Source organism: Rhinatrema bivittatum, chromosome 3 (genome assembly GCF_901001135.1).
Source record: "Rhinatrema bivittatum chromosome 3, aRhiBiv1.1, whole genome shotgun sequence".
Taxonomy (NCBI): Eukaryota; Metazoa; Chordata; class Amphibia; order Gymnophiona; family Rhinatrematidae; genus Rhinatrema; species Rhinatrema bivittatum.
In genome coordinates, this window is record NC_042617.1 from 451,379,455 (window position 1) to 451,388,728 (window position 9,274).

The window sequence follows — 9,274 nt, forward strand, 5'->3', positions numbered from 1 at the left end:
ACTTCTTGGGAAATTAAAACATCATGGGTTAGAGAACTGGCTAAAAAAAAGAAAATAGAGAGTAGGGATAAACAGTAAATTTTCCCAATGGAAAAAGGTGAATAGTGGAGTGCCCCAGGGATCCATTCTGGGACCACTGTTTTTTATTATATTTATAAATGACCTGGAACTGGGAACAATGAATAAGGTGATCAAATCTGCCAATGACACAAAGTTATTCAAAGTTGTTAAATCACAAGAAGATTGTGATACATTTATAAAGGACTTTGCAAAATTGGGAGACTGGGCATGCACATTGCACATGAAATTTAATATGGACAAGTTCAAAGTAATGCACTTAGAGAAGAGTAACCCAAATTATAGCTAAACAATGCAAGTTTCAATATTAGGAGTCATCATTTAGGAAAAGGAGCTAGGCGTGATCATTGATAATATACTGAAATCTTCTGCCCAGTATGCAGCAGCAGCAGCCAAGAACGCAAATAGAATACTAGAGATAATTAGGAAAGGAATGGAGAATTAAACAGAGAATATAATGCCTCTGTATCGCTCCATGGTATGACATCATTGTCATGTTTCCCATTTGTGGGGAGGCCTTGCAAGAGGCTTCACTCACCACGAACGCCGCCAGTAGTCTCACACGGCTGGAAATCACTGCTGCATGGCAGTCGCCACCACTATTGCAATGTTCCTTCTTAGGCACACATGTGCATAATACTGTTTTATTTCAAGGTTCTGCGGTGGTAAAAACCTGCTGCGCTTTTGGATGACGTCTTGCTTCTCAGGTGTTCCAGCCTAAAAGGTTGCCTGGTTCCTCGTCTTCAGCCAGATTCCTCGTCTTAAGCCTTGCTCTACTCCAGTCTTCAGTTTTGCTCTGTTCCAGTCTTCAGCCTTGCTCCAAATCTTCAGCTTTAGCCTCAGCCTTGCTCCATATCTGTCTTCCAGGGATGTTCAGGGGAAAAAAATTTCATTTTCGTTATTTGGTTCATTTTCAGGAGGTTTTTTTCCCTCAAATTTAGATTCATGGATTCCTTGATTCATTTCATTCATGTGAAAAAACAAATCAAGCAATTAAAAAAATCCATAATGGCCAAAAAATGAAATCCCACCCTCCCGGAAAAATACCAGATCTCCCCAGCCCCATTTACCCAATCCACTGGGAATCCTCTGGGAAGGACTAGGCCAAAGCCTCAGATTTGCATAGACCGAGGCCATACCATGGTCTTGGCCTACTCAAGACTGAGGCTTCAGCCTAAGCCATAGCCCAGACCCAGGTCCGACACCTTGACCCAACCTAGAGGCCAGGCCTAACACTGGGGCCTCGGCCTAAGTCGGAGCCCAAGCCCAGGCCTGATGCCATAACCTGACCCAGAGGTCAGGTCCTGATGCCTGGCCCTTGGCCTAGGCTGGAGCCCAAGTCCAACCCTGATACCGCAACCTGACCTGGATGCCAGGTCCTGATGACAGGGTCTAGGCCCGGACCCAGGCCCAATGCCATAACCCAACCCAGAGGCTGGGTCCTGGAACCAGCCCAGACGGAGGCCTGTTGCCACAATCCAACCCAGAGGCTGAATCCCAACATTGGGGCTTCAGCCAAATCCGGAGCCCAAGTCCAGGCCAAATGCTGCAATCTGACCCGGAGGCCAGGTCCTGATGCTGGGGTCTCAGCCTGCCCTGACCCGATACCACATTCTGACCTGGAGGCCAGGTCCTGATGCTTGAGCCTTGGCCTTGGCCTAGGCCAGAGCCCAAGCCCAGCCCTGACACCACAATCCAACCCGGAGACTGGATCCCAGCACCAGGGCTTCCCAGGCCTGACCTCACAATCTGACCCAGAGGCCAGGCCCCAATGCTGGGTCCTAGGCCTGGACCCAGGCCCAGTGCTTGCAGAACTTGAAGATAGGTTTTTATGCCATTCCTAACTTTCCAAATGTTCTCGGAGCTATTGACTGCACTCATGTAGCAATCATCCCACCCTGTGGCAAGGAGGAGATCTACCGCAACAGAAAGCCCTTCCACTCCATCAATGTGCAAGTGGTCTGCATGTAACATTTGACTGTGCATCCTTGACATGATTGCCAGGTAACCAGCAGCTGTGCATTCTTCATTTATACTTAGGCAATTAGCTTATTTGAAAATTTTGAAGACGGCCTTTACAGTGATGGTTGACTCGTAGATAAGAGCACTGCTTCTTTCTATACTCTCTCTCTGGCTATCTCTTTATAGCAAATGGCATTGACATGGCGGACTGTTGTGGATGAATCTGCATCGGTTACACAACAAGTGCTTACACAGTTTAAGTCTACAAGCCATAGTTCCGGGGTCCAGCTTTCTCCCTCCATGCTGGAGAAGCCTACTAATGTTGTCCTATAGGAGACACACACAGACACCTCAGGGGCTGTTGTGTGCAGGAGAGTAGCTTCAGATTTAGGTCAAGTTTCTGTAAGCTCTGTCATTATTTTCAGACAGAAGGGAAAAGTAAATTTGAAGCATTTAATTCCTATATGTTTTCTTCTCAAATATCCTGAAATTGTGGACATGAGTCAGAGTGAGAGTATCCTATGTGTGGATACTAGTTCTTGCACTTAGAGTTTTTCCAGGGAGGTAAAAATCTTAGAATTCTAGTTGGCTTGCCAGAAAGGATCCAGAAACCACACAGCTGCTGCTGCTGCTGCTGCTATGTTTGTTTTTTCAAGGAAGGAGTTCATTTTCTGGCTCTTTCAATAAGTGTGACCCAATGACAGAAAGAGGAATGGGTACCAACATGGCATTCAAGTTTAAAGCAAAGGAAAGGAGACTGTCCTGCTAAGGAGCAGAGCAGAACAATTGGAATTAATTCAGCTATATAAGGACTCCTGAAACCTGCTCATTAGAAGATCCTGTAATACCGAAGTAAGAACATCCTCTATGTATGGCTTTTGACTGTATAAACAGAAGAAGCAAATTTATTACCAATTAATTTATTGTTTGCCAGATTATAATCATTGAAGGTTTATTTTAGTAAAGTTAACCAGTGGAATGCATGTGAGGAATGATTTGCCTGAGTCCAAATCTGCAAAAACTTCAAGGACCTAGAAGTGAATCTTCCCTTCTTCCTGGGAATACCCACAGCCTCGCCTTTGTATTGAGGACATGGGGGGGGGGGGGGGGCGGGTTGCTACAATAGGATTTTTCCAGCACCTGTAGTAATACTCCTCAAATGTCCATTTCTAATTCTACAAAAAGAACCCAAAAAACAAAAAGAGCACTTAATGGGTCCTATGTATCAAAATAAAACAGCAAAAGGCACCACTCACTAATAATTATATATTGATGGATGGATGTTATATGAACTGTTTAGACGGGATATAAGTCTAAACTATAAAATAACTATTGACATTTTGTGAAAGAAATATTGATTATTGTTTTGGAGCCTCCATCAATATATAAGTATTAGTGAGTGGTGCCTTTTGCTGTTTTATTTTATTTCATTTCTAATTCTAACCATTTCTTGTTTTGTATTGTAAAGCCTATGGGAATCCCTGTTCTGTAAGAGCAATCTCGCCTTATCATTTTTACTGGGTAGCCTCAAAAGTCTTGTGTTCAGTTTTTAAATGGAATACTTTGTTATCTTTCATCATTATAATAAGAGCATCAAAACCATTTTCATATTATGCTACAGCACAGTAAAGTGCTGTTCAATATCATAATGTCACTCTGGCTTATAAATTATTGATGCAAGACCCCATCTGTTCAAATGTGTTATCCAACTTAGCAATAACAGTCTTAACATGATCTGACTTGTGATTTTAATTCTTCCAGGAACATCAAAAATATCATCACCCTGTCTCAGGAGGAAAGTGGTGTTCTAAATCGTAATGCATAAATTGGCAGGGATAATCTTCAGATTCTGAGTAGAGTTTTTTTCTAACCAAGAAAAAAATCATTAACTAAATTCAGACTTTTCATCTTCCAACATTTGGACATCACTAAAATACACGATTTATAAATATTTCTAGCAGAAAGAACCTTGTAGACTTAAACTAATTTTAAAAAATGTATCTTACTAAAAAAAAAAAGAGAGGAAAAAAAAAAGTAACTTGAAGGACCTGAGCAACTCAGGAAAGTTTCACAAGCCCTTCTTACATGACATTTTGCTATAGCTCCACATATGAAAAGGTGTACAGTGTCAGCCTCATTATCTGTTTTATGATATTCAGCATGCCCCAATGATATTAGCAATACCCAACAACTTCATTCAGGGCTTGGTGCTGGAGAAGAGAGGAGGTACTAACCATGCTTCCTCCAGTCTCAGGCAGGAGACCGATGGCCTGGAAGTAGAGGATAGTCAGGAAGGTGTGAGGCAGAGGGGCAGTTTCAATCCTTGATTGTGGATGAGAGGACAGGAAGGTGAGGGATCCAGCTCCGGTGGTGGGGTGGGTGGGGGTGTTAATCTTTATACAGGATTTCGAGGACAGGAGGGAGGAATTGCTGGTGCAAACTTAGGGCCACAGAATGAGAAAACAATTTTAGCAAATTAAGGGGGGAGATTTATGAAGCTGTGATATTTTATGGTGGAAAGGGCAAAATATCAAGGAGGGCAGCCGTCCCATAATATTTATCCCTTCCCTGACAAAATATCATGGCAGGTTCCCAGTGATATTTTAGCTTGTGGTAAAAATCCATGGCAGGAGCCCATAAAACATGCGATGGCAGCCCACTCCACATAGGGTCATCATCAGTTTAAAGGATCCCAAGGCCCCCCCCCCCCCCCCCAAGGTTTTCTGAGATCAATGCCCAACCCATCATGGCCGCCCTTGAGAGGTGGTATGGACTCAAAATAATAATAAAAAAAGATTCCCCACCTCCTTTTCCAAACCCCTCCCCTTTTGTTAAAATAACCCCTCCATCCACATTAACCCCTTCTACCCCCTCCCCAACTCCCCCAGCCTCACCTTCCCAAAGAGTAGGAAATTTCTGGGCCCACCCTTCTGCCCCCTTAAATCCAAAAAGGAAGTGGTCCAGGGGGCCCCCTGTCTCATCCCTGGACTCCTGCTACCTCATAGGAGCAGCACTGGTAGTTCAAAGGCAGCTTGGAGAGCCTACTAGCTCCGGGACAGTCAATGCCGATTTAGAACATGGCTTCACTCTGCCTTTGCCCTCTCTCACATGATAGGGCAAAGTCCGGGGACTGGACTTTAGCCACATGATAGTCTCTCTGCACTTTGCTCCATCACTTGATAGGGGCAAAGCCAGGACAATGCCATTTTGCTGGTCGATGCCATTTTGCAAAATGGCATCGACCAGCCCAGAAGAGGGGTTGCTTTGAGCCATCGCTGAGCTACTAGTGCTGCTTCTGTAACCCTTTTTTGGTGGGTTGGATGCGCCCCCAAAGCACCATAAAGGCATTTATTTATTGGGGCTGTTTCCATGGGCATATTTCCCCTTCTTTCTTATCCTTTCTATTAGGGGAAGGCCCAGACAGTATAGTGAAATCCCGTCTGATGTGTACTATTGATTTTTCCTCTGTGACGGTGCTGCAGGAACAGGCAGGATAAAGATAGGGCGCTCAAATTAGCCCTATTGTGATTTTTCAGAAATAAATAAATGTCCATACACTTTAATAACTGTTCCTTACTGGGGTATTTTCAGGCTAATTCCTCCTCCTTTCCTCAGTAACAGGGCCCTGGACTACAGCTTAATCCCCAGGGAATGAAAGATATCCCAGTTGGGCAGGGAATTCCCTCTGTGTGGCATCAATCCCCTTAGTCTCTACTTGAGGTCCACATGAGTCCAATTCATCCCCAGCCTGAGACCTGTGCCCACAAGGGTAGAGATCAAGATACGGGTTCCCAAAGCTCTTACCTCTACTCTTCAGACTCCTAATGTGACCTCTCACTAGAATAGGTCCTGCTGCTGTAAAAACAGGATAAGAACATAAGAACATGCCATACTGGGTCAGACCAAGGGTCCATCAAGCCCAGCATCCTGTTTCCAACAGTGGCCAATCCAGGCCATAAGAACCTGGCAAGTACCCAAACACTAAGTCTCTCCATGTTACTGTTGCTAGTAATAGCGGGTGGTTATTATCTAAGTCAACTTAATTAATAGCAGGTAATGGACTTCTCATCCAAGAACTTATCCATCCTTTTTTTAACACGGCTATACTAACTGCACTAACTACATCCTCTGGCAACAAATTCCAGATTTAATTGTGCGTTCAGTGAAAAAGAACTTTCTCTCCGATTAGTTTTAAATGTGCCACATGCTAACTTCATGGAGTGCCCCCTAATCTTTCTATTATCCGAAAGAGTAAAAAATGATTTTTACTCTTTTACTCATGATTTTAAACACCTCTATAATATCCCCCCTCAGCCCGTCTCTTCTCCAAGCTGAAAAGTCCTAACCTCTTTAGTCTTTCCTTATAGGGGAGCTGTTCCATTCCCCTTATCATTTTGATTGACCTTCTCTGTACCTTCTCCATCGCGATTATATCTTTTTTGAGATGCGGCGACCAGAATTGTACACAGTATTCAAGGTGCGGTCTCACCATGGAGCGATACAGAGGGCATTATGACATTTTCCGTTTTATTCCACCATTCCCTTTCTAATAATTCCCAACATTCTGTTTGCTTTTTGACTGCCGCAGCACACTGAACTGACGATTTCAATGTGAATATCCACTATGATGCCTAGATCTTTTTCTTGGGTAGTAGCACCTAAATATGGAACCTAACATTGTGTAATAATATAGCTCTGCTTCAACCATGAGGAGATGTGGCACTAAACTTCCTCACAAACCAAAAGAGAGCACACAGATCTTCCTACACCTAATCTCTGGATTCAGGGGTTGTCCCTCACCAGACTGGACCAGCATCTTGTAACCAGAGACAAAAACTCTAAAAATGCCCAAACTGTAACCTAAATCTCTTGTCCCAAAACTGGAGCAGATCCTGACAGGCAAGGGGTGCAGTGCACTGCTGGGATCTACTCCAAAATCAACCTGCTCCCAAAACAGCTCCTTACTCTCCAGAAGCCAAACCAAAATGACCGCACCTGCTACTCACCTAGTCCACCCCCCTTCTGGAATAGGATTAAACCACCACCACAGTAATCCTCTAAGAGGAGGTACTGTTGGGAATGGTTTTTCTCTCTCCTAGCTGGTTAATTAAAGGGCAGGGATATAGGGCCATCTAGTGGACAGCAGGTGGTCTCTACACTTCTATGAAGTACTGGGGGTAGGGAGGTGCCAGGTGTCCCCTAGACCACCAGTCTTTTTGGATTTAGGGGAGGAGGGGCAGGGGCCCACTAGGCACTAGGGATGTGCAGAGGGATGCCATACGTTGCATTCGGGATTCGTATTCGTCGGGGGCAGATACGTTGCATTCGGCAAGGGGGGGCCCCCGATATGTATATGCATTAATTCTTATTCGTTTCCCAGCTAAAATTGAATTAAGTACAACCCCCCACCCTCCTGACCCCCGCAAGACTTACCAAAACTCCCTGGTGGTCCAGCGGGGGGTCCGGGAGCCATCTCCTGCACTCACACCCTCGGCTGCCGGTATTCAAAATGGCGCCGATAGCCTTTGACCTTCTATGTCACAGGGGCTACCAGTGCCATTGGTCTGCCCCTGTCACATGGTAGGAGCAATGGATGGTCGGCGCCATCTTGTGCTCCTACTGGTAACATAATTTTGTAATAAAGACTATTTGTAGAATGTTAAAGATCTTGTCCTTTTCTATGCTTCTCAGTTTTAATTGCATATAAATTGAAAGTAAAAGTCAAAAGAGGTCACTAGTGCCTAGTTTTCTCAGGCCTGAGTGAAAGAAAGGAACCATTCATGTAGTGAAGAACAAAGACTTCGGGGGTGAGGGAGTTGCTGCTCAACACATTAATTATTGCAGGCTTCCTGTAGTAGTCCTCAATTAAACAAAATAGACTTCCCCATTACTAGGAATCAGAGGACCACAGTTCAAGGACTTCCTTGAAGTTTAAGCATGGTACCATCTGATCCAAGCTGGTGAGAGAGAATGCTGCAGCCCTGCCCCTCCTAGTGATGTCATTCAACATCACCAGCATCTTTCGATATAGGGATGGCCTGCAGTCAGCCACCATACATTTGCAGGAATAGAGACCCTTGCAAGCTGCACTTTATCAACCTGAGCTGCTGTTGCTGTTCCCAGTGCCTTGCTGGCATCTGAAACAAGCTGGTGAGAAAGACTGCTATGACTCCACCCTACCCCGGTGTCATCATTTAGCATCTCCAGTGTTTCCCGATATAGGAGCTAGGCAGAACATTGCCTGGCAGGGCCTTCTCCAAAGGGCCTGCCACTTTGTGGGGCCCCTTCATGAAACACAGAGTGGGCCAGAGAGATATTTGCTTATGTGAAGCTCAATAGGAAACCCCTTGGTGAGTAATTGTTATTTTAATAGATTTGAATTATGATTCAGCTTACTATCAAGGCTTGTAATATTATTGAGCAAGGTATAGCAGTAATATTGGGACAGGGGCAAATAAATGAGATTGCTGATTGGTAATTTGAATAGTGAAATATATTTAAGTTATCCAGCTAGACTAATTCAGGCATAAACTTTAAAGATAAATGTAAACCAATTGGAGTTTAAACTTTGGGTATATCAATGCTTGCTCAATAAGAAAAAAAATGTTCAGATCATTGATCTTATTGTAGATCAATCATGTGATATTGTTATTTGTTACTGAATCCTGGCATTTTGACACTGATAAGTTATTAATGAATCAAATGTGTCCACCTGGATTCATATACATAGGTAATCCTAGAGTTGGTAGAAGAAGAGGGGAATTGATGGTTTGTTTGTTTTTTAAGATAATCTACAATGTATGCAAATGGCCTTCCCATTTATTTCAGAGATGGAAAGTTTAATACTGAAAATAGGTTCATGGATATTTTGTTGCTATATTGCTCTCCTGATATAGTAAAAGCATCAATGTTCCAACTGATTAATTTTTTTTTTTCATCTCTTGATAACCATAGGAGATTTTAATCTTCATGTGGGCAATTTAACAAACTCTCATGTTGAGACATTTTTATTATGTATAATGCCACCTTAGGATTAAAGCAAATGATTCATGGTCCTACACTCAAATTAGGACATACCTTGGATTCATTTTGTCAGGAGGATGATTATTTAATATCATAGTTTCAGTGTGGCCATTATTGTGTCAGATCATTACTTGACGTTTTTGGTAAAACAGAAACTTGACTATTCCAAAGAGATAGAAGAGCAAGCATCATGACCTATGATAGAATTAGA